Below are 22,510 nucleotides of genomic sequence, written 5' to 3' on the forward strand. Positions count from 1 at the left end.
ATAAGCCTTATTTAGAAGTCACTTTCTACAGGCATTACTTCACAATACAATTCCAAATCCTCTTGAGGAGCAGACACTGATGGCTTCCATGATATGTTTAAGGAGTTAAAATTAGAAAAGTATCATAAAATGCTGGCACATGTGTAAGTTCTTTGAAAGAGAAATGTGTATCTTTTATTATGGACCATGATCTTTAGTAGTAATGCACTGTATTATCACTACTAAAATAAGAATAAATTTATAGCTTAATTATAAAATAATGCAATACAATACAGTATCATATCATTCATAATGCACTTACAATTGTAATAAAATATCAGGTATGTGCTACTACCAAGAACAGGTCAAATTAGTAACTTTTTAATTGCCTTCAACCACGCTTCTGATAAAGGAATAAATTAATACCTATGTACCAAATGAGTTTGCAATAAAGAGTTAATGGCCCTTTTCACTATAATGTAGAAATGGAAATCCAAATGGTATTCAGTGGCACAGAGGCAGCTCATCAAGCTGCACTCTTCATATCCCTTTAGGAATAAGAGCTATCATATTATAAATTCTGGAGAAAAAGATCCCAGGATGAGAGAACTGATAAGTAACAAGTCATACACTGATGAGCCAGATAAAAAGCTTCCTGTAAAACAATAAAACACCCTTTCTCATAAATCCCATAATCCTGGCTAAACCTTTGCAATGAAACATGAAAGTATCTTTAGTTTCCAAAACTAAGGGGAAATACACACACAGAGACACACACTCATTTTGTTCATCTTTATGATCCCCATTCTGAAACATGACTCAGCCTTTGAACTTCAAATATCAGGTCCATTCATTGGTTACAGGCATGTCCTCACATCCATGTATTGGCTATGGGCCTGTCTCAGCCTTAAAAGGAAAAGAAAACCTTAAAAGAGAATTTCTATTTGTTGGCTTTCTCTTAAAATTTATCATTTTATTCACAAGAGCTTTAAGATGACTTGTTATAATTCTCTGAGGAAAAAAGAAACAAATGTTTCATTGTTGTTGTTAATTTTAAATGTGCATGCCATTAATGTTTATTTTAAGATAATAAGTATTTACATATCTCTTCTTGACTTTCAAGATGATATACTTGAAAAAGTATTAATCTTTTTCTCCTCCTGAGGCCTATATAAGACACAACGCATATAAAATTAATAAATGCAGCAAACCAAAGAGGGCACGTGACTGTCAACACCATCATAGATATTTCAATGAGGTTTTGGGAGACTGAAATTAGAGAGAAGCATGTAAATCAATGAATAGAGCAGAATTTGCTATGAAAAGGCTCTCGTCTCTGAGAGATCAGAGTCAGTTTTCCCACCAGACCACAGAAGCATCTTTGGGCTCAGAGGAGGAGATTATATGGAGGGAGAAAGTGAGAAGTAGGACTGGAAAACAACAACAACAACAATAATCACTTAAGGGTCAGCATTTGAGATGGTTGTGCTCACAGCACTGTCAGCCCACACGCAGAGCCCAGGCAGTCCGGCATTCACCTTTGTGGGTAAAAGACAAAGAAAAAACAGGGCATTCTTTACTAAAGAAATTAAGTGATACATCTGCCGGGGGAAACAGTAAGAAGACTAATGGGGATATTGAACCCCTGAACAAAGCTCTGACCAGTCTGACATGTGACATGTCACCGCACACCCAGCACCTTGCTTGGTGAATCTACAGTGACACCTGCCAGGAGACCTGCCTTACTCACGTGCACAAGTCCTACTATCTGGTCAAGGGAGGGACATGACTAGAACTATCTGCATGTTTCCAAATTTGCTAAAGAAATCCGTATCTGCTAATCATTCTTTGCTCTGAAATAGGAACAGACAAATAAGATTATCAGATGTGTGGAGAATCAACAGCATCAAAGAGAAACACCAAGGTAAACAGAAAAGCTGACTGCAGAGGAAAGAAAAATAACGGGTAACTCAGTAAACAAATGAAAGAGGAACAAAGAACAAAAACCTCTCTTGTATAAACAGAGAAATCAAAGGTGGTGTTATATCAATATAACAGAAACATGATTCTGTGGAAAATGAAAGAAAAATATCTGAGAATAAAATAAGTGTGCTTAGGTGATTAGAGATTAAAATTTTGATGCAAAACAAGGAGGAAGAGGAGAAAGAAGGTAAGGAAGGGGTCCGTCCCAATATGTAGGACAGGAAGATTAAAGTGTGAGAAAAAAGTACTCACAGAGGATTGACGTCCTACTAAAAAGAATTCTAGGAAAAGAAAATTGAGAAAAAAGCTGGGAAGAAATTATCCTATTATGAGAAGGATAAAGGGAGAGAGAATTTGCAGGCTTAAGTCAGGAGTCGATTTAATGATTCAACAAATGCCTAATACCCAATGAAATACATTGTTTTCAACTATCATTGTGTAAATTTAAGAAAGCCAAGGATTAGATACACATTACTGTATATAAAACAAACAACAAGGACCTACTGTATAGCACAGGGAACTATATTCAATTGCTTGTAATGACCATAATGAAAAAGAACCTGAAAAAGTATGTATATGTATGTATGTATATGTATAACTGAATTGCTTTGCTGTACATATGAAACTAACATTGTAAATGGACTACACTTCAATAAAAAATAAAAATTTAAAAAGAGAATGCCAAGGATAAAAGTGTTGCACTTTTCCAATAAATAAAACAGCTTATCTAAACAAATAAAACAGACTGGCATTGAAATTCCCCTCAGCAATATCAGAGTATAGCCATATTCAAATATAAGGGCCAAATAAAGACAATTCAAACAAACAGGGTGTCCAGAAATTTACCTTCCACATATTGTTTTCTAGATAGTTATTTGAATGTGTGTTCCAGGAAAAAAAATTCAAAATCATAAGAGGAAGAATCTGGATCTAGGAAAGGGTGCTTCTTCTGAGCAAGTCTCGGCTGATGGCTGTACACCAGGTCTAAAAATGAGCTGGTCCAAATTGGAACACGTAGAAAGAGGCCCTTGAGAAAGAGGCTTTCAGGCAACAGAAAAGGGACTTCACGAAAGGCAGTATGCGTGAGAGGATGGAAACCTTGAGATTTTGACAGGTACACAGAAAGAGGGACATTAAACTTCTCAAGAAAATTAAAAAGATGACAAATACTATGATGCAAATATAAGCCAAATAAAATGGACCATGAATCTTAGCACTTGGATGGCATGTAGAAAATAAGAATCCAGGTGATCTTAATACCAGAAATACTTTTCTTTAAGTGGTCTAGGCATTGTGGCATTAGACCTTTAGGGAAGGAAATTTAGTCCTATTTGCTCTAGCAGTGAACAATATTTACATGATCATGATGATTCACACACTGGAAATTGATCTTCAACTCTAAAAATCACCCTATGGACAAAAGATGCAAGCACTGCTGTGTCTTAAGAAGAGGATGTAAGTACTGACCAGCTTGCTAAGTTTATCAGAAGAACTTCATTCTTCTGAGGAAAGGTGGCATGGAGGGTAGTTTTGAATACTGACCACAGCTGATGCTTAATAGATAGAAGTGCATGCGTATTGTTCAAAGTTACAAGGTAAAGGATGGAAGAACTCAGAGAAATGATAAAACTGTCAAACCCTGGGAGGAGGATGGGGAGGGAAGATGACATACAGTGAGATAAATCCCGTCTTTCTTAGGAAGTGAACAGACATTGTCTCAAGTTGGAAAATTAAGACATGAAAGATGTAAACATACATAGTGTTAGGCAGATAACCTACAGAAGAAAGAAAACAGAAATGGCCAGAAAAAATTGTCCCTGGAGATTGAGGATGAGACTAAGAAAAAGTGACTTGGGTGACTGCTTTTCATTTGAAGCCCTTCTGCACTATTTGATTTTTTATTACGCACATATAAGCACAATAAAAGTTCAAAATAAAAATAAAGATAACTCCTTTTAGAGCACTTCCATCCAGCTCTAAATGACCCAAGAAAAGATGCCTTTTTTCAATTCTGAAAAATACTTCACCAATTAAAAGAAGTCCTTTGTGAAATCAGCCATTATCTCCAACTACAATACATATTTCAACTAGAAACTTGTTTCACAATGTAAAAGAGAATCATAACATAGGAACCTCAAATTTAGCTATGAATTCTTTCATCTGAATGCTTGGAAGCATGGTTGAAGGGGTACATTTTTTTCCCCAACGTCTACTTGCATATCTGTAACTTTTTTAGCAAAACTAAGGCAATTATCATGTTATTTGAAATTATTTCACTTTGCAAACTTTGCTTCTCGACTGAGAAGGCTGTGATGGTTCTCAAGGATTTGTGATGATTGCCAGGATCTTTAATCTGTGAATTGAAGGGGACTTGTGAGATAGATGAGCCAAGTTGGCCTAGTAAGTCAGAAATGCACTTCTTTAAAAGCTGCTAAATATGGAATGGAATAAATATAAACATTTTTCACATTAAATACTGCTGTTATGTGGTCTTTGGATCAGTAACATAGTGTCAAATGAATGGAGCAAATTTTCAGATAAGCAGAATATAGAAGCATTATACCTTAAAAAAAATAGCAAAGATTAGCCATTGGCCCATGTTCTTAGTGTACTATTAATTGCTTCAAACCAATGGCCCAATCTAAGCTGGATCCATACAAATGATTCCAAGAATTGTCCTGATTATAATGTTTGGTAAAATTTATTGCTCTAGTACAGTATACAATGAGTGTTACCAATTCATCTCCAGTCTCTCTTGATTTCACCAATGGTTAGAAGAAATAAGGTTCATGTATGTGTTGACTATTGGTCTTATTTTATATATATACACACATATATAAAAAGGTATATGTATAATATATGTTATATAATGGCATGTATATACAACATGGTCGTATTAGAGATTTAACAAGGTCCTATTAATCTGCTGCAATTACTGTGGAATCCGTATACGAAATAGTCTTGAGAACTTACACCGATGATCCTACTTGCATAAAAGTTGGTGTTCTCTGGAACAGAGCTGTTCAATGCACTTCTGTACTATTAAAAAATGAATTAGAAAAATCCATAATGTAACGGTATAAAAGACATTTAAAAAGATGAATTTATCCCTTACTGAATCCAACTTTTGGGGATGATTTCATATTTAGCCTGATGGAAACATGTTAGGAGACTATGTCAAACAGCAAAGGTTTTCAAATGCAGTGTCTCCATTTTGGAATCCATCTGCTATGCAGATGAAGCTTGGGAGCCAGACCAGAACTAGAATTCCAGTTTAGAAATCCAGAGTCCTCTTTATTCACTGAAATGGGCCACAGAGTAACAAGAAGACCTTTTCCGTATATAATTACCATTCCCATGTTTTGGTAATTTATTACCCAAAACTGGGACATCTGAATCAGGGTTACACAATGGGAGGAATTATAAAAATGGTCACTTTGCTGTTTGCTAAGGAGAGTGCTATATATTTTGCATGCTTTATCTCTTTTAATCCTCCCCCCAAATTCCTGAGGTAAACATGGTTTGAATATTTCACACATCAGAGAAGAGGGTAACACACTGGTGAGTGACTTGTCCAGGTCGTACACAACTAGTGAGTGTCTGAAGTAGGATTTGAACTGAGTGAGGTCTTCCGGCTACAGAGTACACAGTCTCTCCTTAGGTTATCTCTCCTGCCACAAACAGAATTTCCAGAATATACCAGAAACAAAATTTTCTCACCAAAAGTCTTTTTTTTTTTTACACTGTAAGGCCTAAGATTTCATATAATGAGAAAAACTGGGTAACTGTAATTGTTATTGTTATTGTTATTGTAAGAAAAAAAAACAACTTTAGAATCTTGGCTATATTGAATTGCTTTGCCTGAAGAATCTCCCTCCCCATACACATATGGCATTCAGATCTCTTTCTAAATGTCACTATATCAGAGTGGACTTCATGGAAATCAGTAGAAAAAAATATTACCTTTCTGTCTCTAGCTCTCTATTGCTTTAATTTTATTTCTCTTTACAGCCATTTATAGCATTTACACCGTCTAATATATTGTCTATTAATTTGTCGATTTTTTAAAATAATTGTAATGTAATCCCACTAGAGTGTAAACTCCATAAAGACATGGATTGGATCTGTTTTGTTCACACATATATTGTGAGTACAACATGGGACTGTAAATGACTGACACTTAACTGGTGCTGGATAAACGTATCTTGAATGTATAAAAGATTTTGTCTTATGTTACCACTTAGGTAGAAAATAGTTGGTTTTTTTTCCAGTTGAATAGCTATGGACAATACCTTTAAACCAAACCAGATATTGATGCCAAGTGGAAATGATTGGAAGAAAGTGGAAGGTTTGCCACGATGCATTACAACTCTTGGAAAGAAATACTCAAAGACTATCCCCAACAAAGGTATGCAAAAGGGAGCATACGGTCCCAATTTTACAATAAAGGCAGAACATCTATTCTAAATCCTTATATATTTTTGTGCATTGTGGCTACAATAGCAGCAACATGATTTTGCATTTTCATGTCCATGTAAAAAATGCATTTCAATTCTTTATACTATTTGGAAAAGGATCTCTCTATGTACCAGCCTTATATGTCATTTTCCTTCCTGTTCGCCACTCTTTTCTTAGAATTTGCTGTATTTTACATTTAGTATTGAAGCTTTCTTAGAATACTTAAATACTATAGGCTGGTCTCCTGTAATGAAAAACTATACTCTATGCAATTTTTCTTTGCACTCGAACATTTTAAATGTTCAAAATACTGAAAATACATTGAAATTCTATGCTAGTATATTAGCACACAAGATAAGGCCACTAGGGCTGTGGGGCTTTTTGCTTTTCCAAAGATGTATTATACAGCAATGGTGCACGGAGGAAATAATTTCTCACATAGTATTTAACTAAAGAAGTTGAAAGGAATACTGCTTTATGGTAAGACTTAAAGTAGTATACACGTAACTAAGATTTCTGTTTATTTCATTTGCCCAGTTTGATCAACTGGTGAAATTTACTAGCTGATCAGAGAGCTAAGAAAGAGTAATCATTATTAACAGCAAGAAGAGAGTCTCAGAGAAACTAAACAAAATAAAATATACTTTAAATTAATTTGATGTTGCTCTAGAGTCTGAAACATTAAGAGGTGTGTATATTTATGCTGGCTAAAAAATGAGACAAAATACCACAACCTTCCTCAGTCAACTGCATTATAAAACAGAATATATATAGTAACATTAAGATGCTAACACATGCTACTTAAATTAAAAGCACGTTGTTACATGGTACCACGATCCATAGCCTTACAGTAAAGCAACTAAAAGTAAATAACTGAAATCTACAAGAGTCAAGATGGAGAATTACATGCTGAGGTTCATGAGAATCTATATTTTGTCACCTCAAAAGTTGTGATTCTGTTCGTCCTGCTAGGGCTGGAACCACGTAGACATGCAATAGATACATACACACTACGTGAATGAGTGTTGACTGCTATTGTCATATGTCTTATCTTATAGCTAGAGTTTCAATATGTACTGGAAACTGGGTCAAATGGAGACTACCTGGGTCCAATTCCTGAACTCAGGATTTACTATATTCAACTGTGTGACCTTGAGGAAACAAGTGAACATTTCTGAGTCTTCATTTATTATTTGCAGAAAAGAGAACACAATAGCTCCTACTGTCCAGGGTTACTGGGAAAATTACATAACAAAATCCTTGAAAAGTTCCAAATTCATACCTTGCACATGCAAAAAAATGTTAAATGCTATTTTTATTCATACCCAATGCCAAACACTCTCAGCCCATTATGGCTAAGTTATATACCATCTTTGGGTTATATTTATTTTTTAGTGATAATGGTCAATGAATTTGCTTTGGTCCTGATACCTTTGTCCTATTATATAGAAACATGCATAGAAACTCAAAACACATGTCATGCTTGCATTTTTGTTCACATATTTGTCTGTATGGGCATTCTCTTTCAGTTAATCTCTTTTAGAATTGCCACTATGACTATTTTTTTTTTTTTTTTTGCCTCTAGATGCCTTGGTGACCTAATGTAGAACACATAACAAAATTCTAGATGAATGGGAAATTTCCACTTCAGATTTTGTTTAAAGTGTCCATCTATAACTAAGATATAATTAAGTAGGATGGAACTAACCCTTACAGAGGTACTATTTTTTTTAGGGGGGCTGCTAAACTTTTCTCACCTACTCTCAATTCCATGGCTGTGCCCATGTTTCCATCTCTCTTTTTCTTTATTCCTTTCTTTCATTGCTCTACACATATTGACTGAACACCTTCCAGTAGCTATGGCTTCTAGAAACAGGATCCCCAATGCTTCCGCTTTCAGTCTCACTAGCTCCCCTACAATTTGTCCAGCCCACTATTTCTCTTCATGTTACTAGGATTTTGCAAGTGCTCATCTTTCTTTCTGATTTCTTTCACAGCCCTTTTCTTCCTCTTTGACAAGGTCACATCCTATAAAATAGGCAGTGGCAGCACTCTCTGCCTCTGCTTCATATATATCATGTTTATTTTATATTTTAATGTACTTTATTTTATTAAAAAGACACCATCAATTGTAAGACACAGTGCTATTGAAAGCAGTCACCAAGAAAGAAAAAAAACACCAATTATAGTTGCAAATTCCAAGGACTGTAAAATGCATACCAATTTCAGAGATGTCAAAATGTAAAAATCTGCATCTTGAAAATCATGAAATATGGTGTTTCTGTAATCATGTGATTAATAGTGGTCTCGCCTATTAAACTATAAGCTCCAAGAGGGCAGGAACTGTGTCTACCCTTGTGCTGCCTTTTTATATCCATTGCATGGCATAATCCCTGGCATGCACTAGCAGTTAAAAAATTGTATTGAATATCTGACAATATATGCCAGACAACATGTCAATTGCTTTTGTCTTTTTTTTTTAACATGAATTGTAAACACTTAGCTTCATATTCCTTCTAAATATCTTCACTTTATTTATAAATTCCTTGAGCAGGATGTATATGTCATTTGCTTTTGTTAACTCCACATCAGCTAAATAGTATCTTTCATACAGCAGATCTTTTTTAGCTGCCTTAAATTATTTTCCAAATAATGGGGGGGGGTAAATAAGCAAATCAAAATTCAGTGCATGGTTAATTCTAATAAATGCATTGCAAATTTGAAGTGCATTTTTTGCCACAAAAACTTGTCAAACTAAACATATTCCAGGAAAGTCTTCTTACCAATTTCCTTTTAACTGTCAAATTACATCACAGTTTCCTTAGTCAACTTGAATTCTGAACATTAAGTACTTTTTACTTTTTGTCTTGTACTTAGCCTCATAGTTAGTCAACAACTATGTTTAGCATGTTTTCTTCAAAATATTTTCTCTTATCTGTCTTTCTCTTCATCACCACTTTCTCACTTTATAGATGCTCAACTCCCCTCACACTTTGATCTTTGGAAGTCTTTTTTTGATTTCTCAGCCACAGGTTGTGTCTATTCATAAATCTTTTAACCACTTTGGTTTCAACTTTCATAGAAGTCGATTTCAACACACTATTCTGCTAAGAAATGTTTATGGTTTCTTATATTTAATTTCATAAAACCAAAACACCTCTTGCTGATTTTTAATGCCCTCCAAGTTGCTTATGCTCATGGTATACACCTTCCACTATTCAAGACAGCATTTTCACCAACAAGCTACTCTTACCCCTGTATCTATGACTTCACTCCTTTACTAGCTGTAACCAATGTTCTTCTCCTTTCCAAATCATTAAGGGCACAGATTATGTCCTCCTCCCGCACAGATGTTCTCTGCCTTCTACAATCCTCACTTCAGTCTCTTCTGAATGTTCAGAGCACAAACCTCACTCTTTTATGTTACTATCTTTTCAAAATTGTCCCTCTCTTATCAACCATTCATACCCATGGTCATAATACAGACTTGTCATTACTGTTAGAACTCACCTGCAATCTCAGTTTTAGGCACCCAGCTCTGAAACCATCATATCCTGCATCTTAGCTATCCCCTGTTAATATTCTTTTCCAACAACTGTTCAACCTCACTGGGAACTAAACTCCTTTAGTCACACCAATTTTTCATGGGCCATCACTTTGCCTCTGTGTTTATTTCCCACCTTACTCTATTAAATCGACCATTTGTCATTATAATTTACTCTGAGAATCTGAGAATATACTCGTCTTAAATTTCCTCATAGTACTTATCTGGAAAAATCCCAAACCAGATTAAATCCAAACCTCTGCTAAGTCTTTTTGTGGTAGAGTCAAGAGATCCAAATATTCTTCCTTTCCCTTGAGAGAACCTGAGTGGTCTGCTTGCGATAGAAGTGTCCCTGGTCTCCTGAGGCCAGGCCACAGGACACCCTGCAGCTTTCCCCTAGGTCTCTTGAAATATTTGCTCTTGGAAGCCTGCTGCCATGCATTGAAAAAACCCAAGCAACCCTGTGGAGAAGCCCAAATAAAGAGGAAATAAGTATTCAGCCATCAGCCCAACTGAGATCCTGGCAGGAATCTTCAACTCACAAGTCTTGAGTGGGCCACCTTGGCAGTGTGTCCTCTACACCATTTGAACTACCACAGCTGATATTGCATGAAGCAGAGGTGAGCAATACTTTCTGGGCTCTTCTTAAAATTCATGTCCCTGAGCAAAAGAATGATCATTGTGGTTTTAAGTCATTACGTATTGAGGTGGTTTGTTAGATACTAATCAATAACCAGAACACCTTGCCTGCATGCATGCAGATTAACACCACTAGAAAAAAGTACAACCATCCTGACCTGCTTTAATTTAATCTTATACACAAAATCAAGCAGCTCTTAAGGCTTTTCAGCAGTCCTATTACATTGCCCCATCCACTCACTTTCTCACTTTCTTACAAGAATATTATCTTACATTTTTCTCTCTCTTCAAACCTGAAACACCTTTCTCCATTTTCCCCCTCAATTGCTAACTTTTTCCGTTTTATGATAAAGAAAAAGCAGCTGGGATATAATTTCCACAAGCTCCTATCATCACTTTCACCTCCTCTTTGCTTCTATAACACAGAGTGTCACCTATAAAAATTCTCTTATCAGCATGCTTTAAAAAACCTTAGAATTCTACTTCTCTTACCTCATTGCAGATCTTTGGAATGAATTTCTTTGTTAAAAACTTCTAACTTCTCACTCTGTGTATCCGTTCTTCTCTGGAATTCGATCATCTTAATGCTCATTATCCTGAATTCTTCCTTTGGTACACTGCCTGTCTCCACTTCACTTGGGGTTTTATCTTGTTCCTTTGTCTGGAACATGTTCCTCTGTCGCTTCATTTTGACTAAGTTGCTGTTTTTATTTTTATTTTTTATGTTATCTGATAGGTTGGTTACATTTCTCAAACTTGGATAAGTGACCTTTTGTAGGAGGCATCTTATACATTCAGCAGCGCACTCTGCTCTCGTCACAAGCCGTAATCTCAAGGTTTCTCCTAAGAGGGCTGCGTGGGTCCTTCTGCTGTGGTGGGCTGACTATGTGGGTGGCCTGGTAGGCTTGGCTGGCCCCGGGTTCAGTTGGTTGTCAGGCCCTGCCTTGGGCAGAGACTGCCAGCCTCTGGTTACCAGGACCAGGTCATCAAGTGGTGTCCCTGCGGCTGATGCTGGCTCACTGGTGGGCGAAGTCAGGGTCCAGAAAACTCCAAGGCTGTTACCTGCCTCCTGGTGGATGAAGCCAGGTCCTGGCCTACTGGTCGGCAGAGGCGAGTCCGAAAGTCTGGTTGCAGGATCCAGAGGTCGCAAGTTTGTGCCGGATCTCTGGTGGCAGGAGGCCGGTTCCTGAGACAGTTGGGTCTGGCGTCCTGGGTGTCCTGAAGGGTGTGTCGGCCTTCAGGTGGGCAAGGACAGTGACCAGCTGGTCCCAGGGCAAGGTCTGAAGGGCAGACTGAGTCCGCTGTCTGTGAGACTGCGGTTCTCTCGAGTCTGCTGTCTGCCGGCTGGTGTGAGGTCCAGAGGTTAGAGCGGGTTTTCCGAAGGGTGGGGCGGGGCGGGGAGCTGCGCAGGGGATTCTGGGGCTGGTGCCCGCCCACTGGTGGGCGGAGCTGGGCTCTGGGCCGTGCGAGAGCGGGCTGCGTCCAGAGGCGGCTGTGGGCTCAGGGAGCTCTGGGCTAGGCGGCGTCCCTGCTCGTGGGTGAGGCTGTGCCCCTTCCCAGTTAACTGCTTGGCCTGGGGCGTCCCAGCACTGGCACATACAGGCTGTTAGGTGGAGCCAGGTCGTGGTGCTAATTAGCGCCACAGAGGAGTCCAGGCTGTGCCGGTCAACAACTTGGCTGCCCCGCGACCCGCGGCGACCCGGCCCCGCGGTGAGCCGCACTTGCCTCTGGCCTCTCCGGGAGACTCTCCAGGATCAGGAGGTAGGTCTGACCCAGGCTCCTCTCAAATTACTGCTTCTGCCCTGAATCCCCGACTGTGTGAGATTTTGTGTGCCTTTAAGAGTGAAATCTGTATCTCCCTCAGCCCTGTGGGTCTCCAGAAAGGAAGCCTTGCTAAGCCTTCAAAGCCAAATGCTCTGGGGGCTCGTCTTCCAGGTACAGGACCTCTGGGGCTGGAGAGCCTTACCTGGGGCCCAGAACACTCAGCCTTTTGGAAGAGCCTCTGCGATATAATTACTCTCTTTTGCGGGCCGCCCACCTGAAAGCATGGGACTTGGCTATATTTCGAATCCGCCCCTCCTACAGGTCTCCTTGTGGTTTATTTGTTTTTAGGTGCATAAGTTTGTTTTTGTTTTGGTAGATTCTAGTGTCTTCTATTGATGGTTGTTCAACAGATAGTTGTAATTTTATTGTGCTCATGAGAGGAGGTGAGCGCAGGTTCTTTCAATCATCCATCTCGGGCTGCTCTCCTAGAAGCCCTTATGGTTTTAAACACCAATTAACTGATGACCTAATTTACGGACATACCTCAGAGATGTTGTGGGTTTGGTTCCAGATCATGGAAATAAAGAAAATGTTGCAATAAAGCTTGGTATACAATTCTTTTGGTTTCGCAGTGCATATAAAAGTTGTTTACACTGTACTGTGGTTTATTAAGTGTGCAATAGCTTTATGCCTAAAAATGTACATACCTTAATTAAAAATAATTTATTGCTTAAAAAAAGCTAACAATCATCTGAATCCTCAGCAGGTTGTAATCTTTGCTGGTGGAGCATCTTCCCTTGGTGTCAGTGGCTGCTGACTGATCAGGGTGGTGGTTGCTGAAGGCTGGGGTGACTGTGGCAATTTCTTAAAATAAGAAAACAATGAAGTTCACCATATCTATTCACCCTTCTTTTCACAAACGATTTTCTGTAGCATGCAATGGTGTTTGATAGCATTTTACCCATAGAAGGACTTCTTTTGAAATTGGAGTCAATCCTCTCAAACTCTGTCGCTGCTTTAGCACCTGTTTATGTAACATTCTAAAACCTTTGTTGTCATTTCAAGCATCTTCACCAGAAATATATTCTAACTCAGGAAACTAATTTCTTTGCTCATCCATGAGAAGCAACTCCTCATCCCTTCACGTTATATCATGAGATTGCAGCAATTCAGTCACATCTTTAGACACCACTTCTAATTCAAGTTCTCCTGCCATTTCTATCACATCTGCAGTTACTTACACCACTGAAGTTTTGAACCCTTCAAAGTCGTCCATGAGGGGTAGAATCAACTGCCTCAACTCCTGTTAATGGTGATAACTATCTAGAAGGTTTTCAATTTACTCTGCCCAGATTAATCAGATAAATCATCAGTTATTATAACTATAGCCCTATGAAATGTATTTCTTAAAGAATAAGACTTGAAAGTCAAAATGACTCCGTGATCCATGAGCTGCAGAATGGATGTTGGGTTAGCAGGCATGCAAACATTAATCTCATTGTATATCTTCATTAGAGCCCTTGGGTGTCCAGGTGCATTGTCAAAAAGCAGTCATAATTTGAAAAGTTGTTGTTTTTTTCTTTTTCTGAGCAGTAGGTCTCAATAGTGGGTTTAAAATATTCAGCAAACCATGTTGTCAACGGATGTGCTGTCATCCAGGCTTTGTTGTTCCATTTACAGAGCACAGGCAGAGTAGATTTAACATAATTATAAAGGGCCCTAGGATTTTCAAAGCGATAAATGAGCATTGGTTTCAACTTAGTCACCAGCTGCATTAGCCCCTAATTAAAGAGTCAATTGGTCCTTTGAAGCTTTGATGCCAGGCACTGATTTCTCCTCTCTGGCTATGAAAGTCCTAGATGGCATCTGCTTCCAATAGAGGACTGTTTTGTCTCCACTGAAAATCTGTTGTTTAGTGTAACCACCTTCATTAATTATCTCAGCTAGATCTTCTGGATAACTTGTTGCAGCTTCAACATCAGCACTTACTGCTTTGCCTTACATTCATGTTTTATGGAGACAGCTTCTTTCCTTAAACCCCATGAACCAACTCCTGCTAGCTTCAGACTTTTCTTTTGCAGCTTTCTCACCTCTTTCAGCCTTCACAGAGTTGAAGTTCCTTGCTCTGGAATAGGCTGTGGCTTAAGGGAATGCTGTTGCTGGTTGCATCTTATGTCCAAACCACTCAAACTTTCTCCGTATCAACAATAAAGCTGTGTTTCTTTCTTATCATTTATGTGTTGCCTGGAGTAGCACTTTTAATTTCTTTCAAGAGTTTTCCCGTTGGATTCATAACTTGACTACCTGTTTGGCACAAGGGGCTTCGCTGTTAGCCTATCTCAGCTTTTGACATGCTTTCCTTTCATTTGAACACTTAGGGGCTATTGCAGGGTTATTAATAAGCCCAATTTCAATATTGTTGTGCTTCAGGGAATAGGGAGGCCTGAGGAGAGGGAGAGAGATGGGGGAACCCAATGTTCAGTGGAGCAGTCGGAACACACACAACATTTATCAATTAAGTTTGCCATCTTACATGGACATGGTTCATGGTGCCCCAAAACAATTACAACAGTGATATCAAAGATCACTGAACAGATCAGCATAACAAATACAATAACAATGAAAAAGTTTGAAATATTGCAAGAATTACCAAAATGTTAATGTGAGCAAATGCTATAGGAAAAATGGCACCAATAGATTTGCTCTAGGCAAGCTTGCCACAAGCCTTCAATTCCTAAAAAAACACAATGTTTGTGAAGTGCAATAAAGCAAAGTACAATAAAAAGAGGTAAGCCTTGATCTTTTCCCTGAGTTCCAGCATACTGGAATACATGCAGTGTCTACTTGACATCTTCACTTTGATGCAAACCTGCAGCTAAAACCCAACATGCCTTAGCTCAGACTGCTCCACCAGCTTTTCCCACTTAAGTCAATTACAGATTCTTTTCTCAGTTCCTAACGCCTATCAGCCTTGCTGTCATCTTTGACTCTACTCTTTCTTTCTTGTCCAGTAACAAATCCAGCAACGAATCCCATCAGCTTGATCATAAAAATATATCCAGAATTTCACAGTGCCTCGCTATATCTATAGCTACAACTCTATCTCAAGGTAACATCATCTTTCTTTCATCATTGGTCTCTGTTAACTATCCTAGGCTGTCAGTAAAGGGTTGGTGTTAGAAGGCAAGGTTTTTCTCAACACACCAGGCCATGTAATCCTTATAAAACTGTTTAATCAAACCAGACCATCAGATTACTCTTCCTTCTAACACCCTCCAGTGACTCTCTAACTCGATAAAAGCCAAAGTCCTATAAAAGTGTCCAAAGAGACCATGTGATCTGGCCCCTTCTGAGTGGTATCCACCTTCACCTGCTCAAGTCTCACTATGCTGGCTTCATTGCTTTCCTAGAATTTACCAGCCAAGTTCTATATCTTGGGCTTTTGTGTTTGCTATTTTCTACTCAACCTAGATTCTTTTACTTGCAGCTGGTTTTCTCACCTTGTTCAGGTATTTGTTCAAATCTAAATTCCAGATCTCCATATTTAAAATTGGAACATCCTCAGCCTGCTCCCTCTAGAAGACCTCATAGGTTAGTTTTCTCTGTAACCCTTATCCCCATGTGGTATTAAATAGTTTGTTTTCTATCTTCCCAACTCCCTAGAATGCAAGCACCATCATCTATTTAGTCTGTTTTATTTACTGCCGAATCCGCATCACACAGAGCAGTGCAGGTGCACAAGAGCATCTGGTTAATAAATAAATGCATATGTATTGGTCTTGCCTTCCCCTCAGTTACAGAGCAAGCTCCGTGAGGATGGGTCCTAGGCCACAGGCTTCACCAGCACCCTCACATTATCACACTATTTAGCATGTATTTAAGGATATGGTAGTTTTATTAAAAAAAAAACAAAACAACCCTGATGATTGACTGAAATTAAACAAGACTTCTTATCAAATTAGTAGGGCCACAGGACACTATTAAAAGGCTTGAAAACATTTAGTACTGCATCAGTGCTCATTTCCAAGCAAAATTATTGTCCAAATCACAAAGCATGCTTTCTGATGATAACATTTCTCAAAGTACCCCAAGACCACTGTAAGCATACAGAATTATAAAGGTGAATTTCATTTCGAATATCAAAAATGTATACTTTTTACTAAAACAATGTGAGATTATGCCCATTTATTTGAATTACTGAGACTTAGATCTTTGACAGATTAAAAATACTGCATAATTTTTAAACATATGAAAATATTACTCCTATTTGTTCTAAGACTTTCCATAACTTGGATTTTAGATATTAAATACTATACGAAATTATAAACCCAAAAAGTATTTCCCACTATGTATCTATCAAATAATAGGTAGGCTTGGAGGTAGAATTGAGTATTCATGGATACTTTACTTTTTTTTTTTTTAAAGGAATTCAAAAGTTTCCTGTGTTTAATTTCTGAGTACCCCTGGGTAAATATAATTAATTTCTGCATGTCCGCACTTCTGTAGAAATGGACGTGTTGGAAGCAGTAGAGCTTGTTAAATTACTGAAGCTTGGTCTAAGATCACAGAAGAATTAGTAGTTAATAGTAAATGCTAACATTTAAAACATACACACAAATGTGTTGGTTATTGTGTACTGTTTTGTTTTGATTCAGTGTCCTAAGTACATGGTATGTCTTACTCATTTAATGCTCACAACAGCATAGTAGAGAAATTTACAAATGAGTTTATGTACCTGATTCAAAATCACAGAAAATAGCAAATGGCTTGGGTTGGAATACAAACCTAGACAATATGGCTCCAGAGACAGTGATTGAAATATTATACTATATTGCTTCTCTGATATTAAATACAACAAAACACATCTCACACATACATGAACACAAAAACATATCATTTCCAGGAGTAAGTAAAAGAGATGTTTACGCATATTTTTTTTCTAACTGCAGAGTTATTGGCATTTTAGGAAGGGGAGAAATGGTACAGAAATGACCTGTGCATGCAGGATACTTTCTATCCATGGTTACTGTCCACTGCGTGATGGGGTTTGCCCTTCAGTCATCATTAGAGCTGACAGCCCCCTCACATTTACAGATGCTCTTGGGATGGAAAATGCAGTGAAGCCCCAAGGGTGAGAACTAGCTCATTTCTCCATTCCTTATCAAGAAATTGCCCAAGTGAAATGTATAAGTCAATGTGATTCTGAATTTTTAAAAACTCTGAAAAGCAAAGATTTCCCACATACATGCTACTCAGTGTTAAATAATCCTCACAGTTGGGAATTTCCAGTATTCTCTACTGAGTTCATCCTACTGTAGCTAATTGTACTTTCTTCTCTATTTGTAGTGAGATGTAAAACGTAAGATGAGCTTTGTCCTTCTGTGAATTTCATACCCATAGCATGCAGTTTAATCTGTGCATCTACTGTAAATCCATATTTCATATGAAAACTTTCTATAATCCATCATCCCTCGATCAAAAAATAAACAGTTGATCAGAATAAAGAATAGAATTGTATTTGCAATTATGCATCAATTCAATTAGGTGAGTGGATTCTGGAAAGAAATATGGTTTCTTTAACAAACACCTCAAATGGTGCTTAAAATAGATTGGGCTGATAGTTTTACCCACCTTGGTGTCTCCTCCAAGATTTACAATGGCATAGCTCCCCTTTTTAGCAAATTAAACCTTATGTCAAGGCTTCAAATTAAATCCAAACTCCCTCTCCTTTCCCTGCAGAAGGAACAAATTGGGCCCACATGCTGGTAGTTGAGGAAGGCTGATAGGAAACAGAGTAAAGTGAGAGCTCCCCAACCTGGAAGGCGTCACATGGCCAAATCAGCCGGGATAAACAGTCAAGTCCACTTAAGGTTTTACATAAAAAGACTGGTAAAATACAGAGAATTTAAATATAAGAAATTTTTTGTACCACATAAAACTGACTGCGTGCCAAAATTTTACATTTCTGTGCTGTGCAAGCACTTTATGGGAAATGTGCTTTTTATTCCATTTTTACATGTTTGTTATGGGTCTGTTTTGCAGAGATTGCTCCAAGCCTAGGTAATAAAATTTTTAAAAAAATGCACACAAATGGCCATGATTAACACATAGAGCAATCTATGCTTCTATATGTATGAAATGCATAATATCCCTCTCTAGATATTTCAATGTAGCAAACTGTATGGAAGTCACTATAAGTTTCACAAATTCATTGTAACAGCAAATCTTGCTGTAGAATTGTTCTAAAAGTCTAGAGGACAAAGTTCTTAGTTTTGTATACTTATTTTGCCTGGAAAATACTGTGAATCTTACATGTTGCTTGGCATTAATGTCTACATCAAGAATTGACAGGAATTACTTCCGTTGGAATTTGAGAATATGGCACACATATGAGACATTTCTAACTAGATTATTAGGTAATTATCTTAAAAGGAGTTGTGGTCACTACCCAAATAAAACTAATTTTAGAAGACACTTTGATTACCAAATATGTGTGATACTTTCCAGTGAAAGTGGAATGAAACCTGGTTCAAAACACTTTGTAACTAGTGGGTAAAGTGAAGTTCTGAATTGGTCATTACTTTGTAGAGTGTTTTATTTTCAGGATATACTTCAAAATGTGAGTGTGTGTTTCATCACCATTAAGACAGCTGGGAGAGATATGCAAGCTCTTCATGGAAAACCTGAGGTAGAGAAAAGTAAACAGTTTAAAACAGCTTGACACGTGTGGTTGTCCAAGTTAGGTACTGCACAATACTAGGAAAGTCATTCCGGTGTTGTCATCATAGATTTGTATGTTTATTAAATGTCTCAAGGAGAAGCTGCCTTTTGAGGGGGCACATGGGTACCACTGGTTTAGAGAAGGCAGGCATTTCAGAAGACAGACATCTATCCTTACAATGACTGAATGGATGGTAAGGAGATGAAATCAGAGCACACAAATGATTTTATTCTTTGTTTGCTTTCATATGGAAGGCTTTAAATAATCTGAGCAGATACTTTGTTTTAATTGTCAGTGGCATTTTTGGGATTTTGAGCTAAATTATAAGAAGCTAGTGTCTACAAGAGAGAGTTTAGGAAACAAGATATAGAAAAGAAAAAGACTTCAGCATAATATAAAAACAAACTCTTACCCAGTTTCTTGCTTTCAGATACGTTTGGCTTTCATTTGTAATTAAATTCTAGGTTTAGTTTATCCCAGCTCTAACTGGCAGCATATTAGAAAGAACATGCCAGTTGCCAATTTATTTTGCAGCTATTTGGTTTAGAGTTACACATGGATTGGTATAAAGGTTTGATCTCTTTGTATTATAGTATGGTCTAAATTCAACTTCAGTTTTACAAACTCTTGGATGGAAAGCAACATTGGGTTTATTTTACTTGGGAAATTTCATTTTTAACACATAAATTTCATTTTTAATAGTAAGATGTTTGGAGAAAATAAAAAGAAACCTAATTCACCTCAAAACATGAATTTCATGTATATGTACACACGCACACACACATACATTTGCCCTTTTAGGACAAACAATTCAATGATAGTATATTTGTAGTGGTCCACATCTTAAATCAGCAACAAAGAAGTCATCCTTTTGGGTTGCATAAATTTGGAAATCATTCCTGAGCAAGTTACCCTGCATTTCTTCCAGTCATTGCAGGGAATCCTGTGATTGAAACTGTCAGGAGTTCTGTGAACGATTATTTTTCATGGCTCCACATCCCTTCACCCGCTCAGCCAATTTTTTTTCTTAATATTGGATCAGTTCTTTTACATATGAACCACAACTGCCTTAGAGGATCTATTTCAGTATTGCCCATAGTAGAAATGAGAGTAAAACAAACTTGTTGCCCTAGTTTCTTCTTTATATTTTAGCTGGGTAAGTTCTAAAAACTTTTTTCCTTAGGAAGAAGGTGAAAAATCAAATCACATAGCACAGAATGAACTCTACATTGCAATTAATTGGGTAGAAAAATGTAAGAGGGCATGTCCTAACAGCATTAAGAACAGGACATCAAGAGAAAACCAGAAAATGTGAAGTTATGAATGAGGTACACTGTCTGCTGTTTCAGCTGGTTTTCCTCTGGCTGTTCTTCCAAAGCATAAAATCGCTATGTCCCACCAATACAGTGCACTGGCAGAGAAATTACTGGTTCAGTAAATCTTAATTTTGGAACAGATTCTCACTTGACAACTGCATTATTTCAGCTCATTTTAGTATCCGTCACAAAAAGTGAAGCAAAAAGCTTCCTTCAAACCAGACAGAGGCCCTTAGATTTTACACTCTTGCCAAAAGTCTGTGACTCCATCATCTGCTTACTTTCAAAGAGCCGGGAGTGACTGCCCACTTGGACTTTATGGGTCTGGGAAGGAGTCCCCTAAGAATAAAAAGCTCATTTAGGTTTGCATCCATTGTTTGGTGTACATAAAATAATATTATTGCAGAATAATCACAAAAATTGCCTTCCTTTATAAGACCTCTGGAATTAAAATACATGTTGAGTGTAAAGATTAGTGGCCACTTTCTAAAGGGAAGCATATCTGTGAAGCAAAATTTGCATAGAATTGTTCCTAAGACTAGTTCTAGAAGAAACGTCAGACTTACTGTTATCTTACTAGCTTATGAAGCTATGTTTCGTATTTTTAATTGCTCAGGTTTGCTTTTTGTGTGTGTGTGTCAAGCAGCAAAGATAATATTGTCAACAAAGGCAAAAAAAGAAATACAATTTAAGAATTCCCAGAGTTAGCTGTGGAATATATGGTGGTAAGAGTCTCTATGAGTTTATCTTTCTAACATAACTATCATTTTATCAGAAATATATTTTAAATTGATATAATACAGGTTATTATAACTGAAAGTTTAATTTTCCCATATAAAGTCTTGATAATATGTAATAGTCAATAATATCATTTTATTAATTATCACAATAAAAACTTCATATGTTCTAGTAAATGTTTTATTTTTTTCTTAACTGAAGTATAGTCAATTTACAGTGTTATGTTAATTTCTGATGAACAGCATAGTGATTCAGTTACACACACACACACATATACACACACACACACTCCTTTTCATATTCTTTTCATTATAGGTTATTACAAGATATTGAATATAGTTCCCTGTGCCACACAGTAGGACTTTGTTGTTTATCTGTTTTATATAAAGTAATTAGTATCTGCAAATCCCAAATTCCCAATTTATCCCTTCTCTCCCTCTCCTTGGTAACCGTAAGTTTCTTTTCTATATCTGTGAGTCTATTTCTGTTTTGTAAATAAGTTCCTTCATGTCATTTTCTTTTTAACATTCCACATAAGTGATATGATACTTTTTTTCTCTGTATGGCTTACTTCACTTAGTATGATAATCTCTAGGTCCATCCATGTTGCTGCAAATGGCATTATTTCTTTCTTTTTTGTGGCTGAGAGTATTCCACTGTATATTTATAAAACGCATCTTCTTTGTCCAATCATCTGTCAGTAGATGTTTAGGTTGCCTCCATGTCTTGGCTATTGTAAACACTGCTGCTATAAACATTGAGGTGCATGTATCTTTTGGAATTGGAGTTTTCTTTGGATATATGCCCAGGAGTGGGATTGGTAGATCATATGGGAAGTCTATTTTTAGTTTTTTTTAAGGAATCTGCATACTGTTTTCCTTAGGGGTTGTGCAAAACTACATTCCTACCAACAGCGTAGGAGGGTTACCTCTTCTCCACACCCTCTCCAGCATTTATTGTTTTTGGACTTTTTATTGATGGCCATTCTGACCAGTGAGAGGTGAAACCTCACTGCAGTTTTTATTTGCATTTCTCTGATAATTAGCAATACTAACCATCTTTTCACATGCCTGTTGGCCATCTGTATGTTTTCACTGGAGAAATATCTGTTTAAGTCTTCTGCCCATTTTCTAATTGGCTTGTTTGGTTTTTTCCTTCCTTTTTTTTTTTTTTTTTTGTTGTTGTTGTTGTTGTTACTGAGTTGTATAAGCTATTTGTATACTCTGGAAATTAAGCCCTTGTCAGTCACATCATTTGTAAATATTTTCTCCCTCCCAGTCCATAGACTGTCTTTTTGTTTTGTTTATGGTTTCCTTCATTGTGCAAAAGCTTGTAAGTTTAATTAGGTCTCATTTTTAATTTTTGCTT

General features: G+C 37.3%; 2 long non-coding RNA genes across 2 annotated transcripts in view; one reads left to right on the forward strand and one right to left on the reverse strand.

The window, feature by feature from the left end:
- The window catches only part of LOC140696355 (uncharacterized), a 216,967-nt gene extending 204,997 nt beyond the window's left edge, over positions 1-11,970 (reverse strand). Inside the window, exon 1 of the long non-coding RNA XR_012072563.1 lies at positions 11,096-11,970. This is a non-coding gene — a long non-coding RNA (uncharacterized lncRNA). The remainder of the gene's footprint in view (positions 1-11,095) is intronic.
- An 83-nt stretch (positions 11,971-12,053) lies between these two features.
- The window catches only part of LOC140696354 (uncharacterized), a 96,702-nt gene continuing 86,245 nt past the window's right edge, over positions 12,054-22,510 (forward strand). Inside the window, exon 1 of the long non-coding RNA XR_012072562.1 lies at positions 12,054-12,364. This is a non-coding gene — a long non-coding RNA (uncharacterized lncRNA). The remainder of the gene's footprint in view (positions 12,365-22,510) is intronic.

This window comes from Vicugna pacos, chromosome 5 (genome assembly GCF_048564905.1).
Source record: "Vicugna pacos chromosome 5, VicPac4, whole genome shotgun sequence".
NCBI classification, from domain to species: Eukaryota; Metazoa; Chordata; class Mammalia; order Artiodactyla; family Camelidae; genus Vicugna; species Vicugna pacos.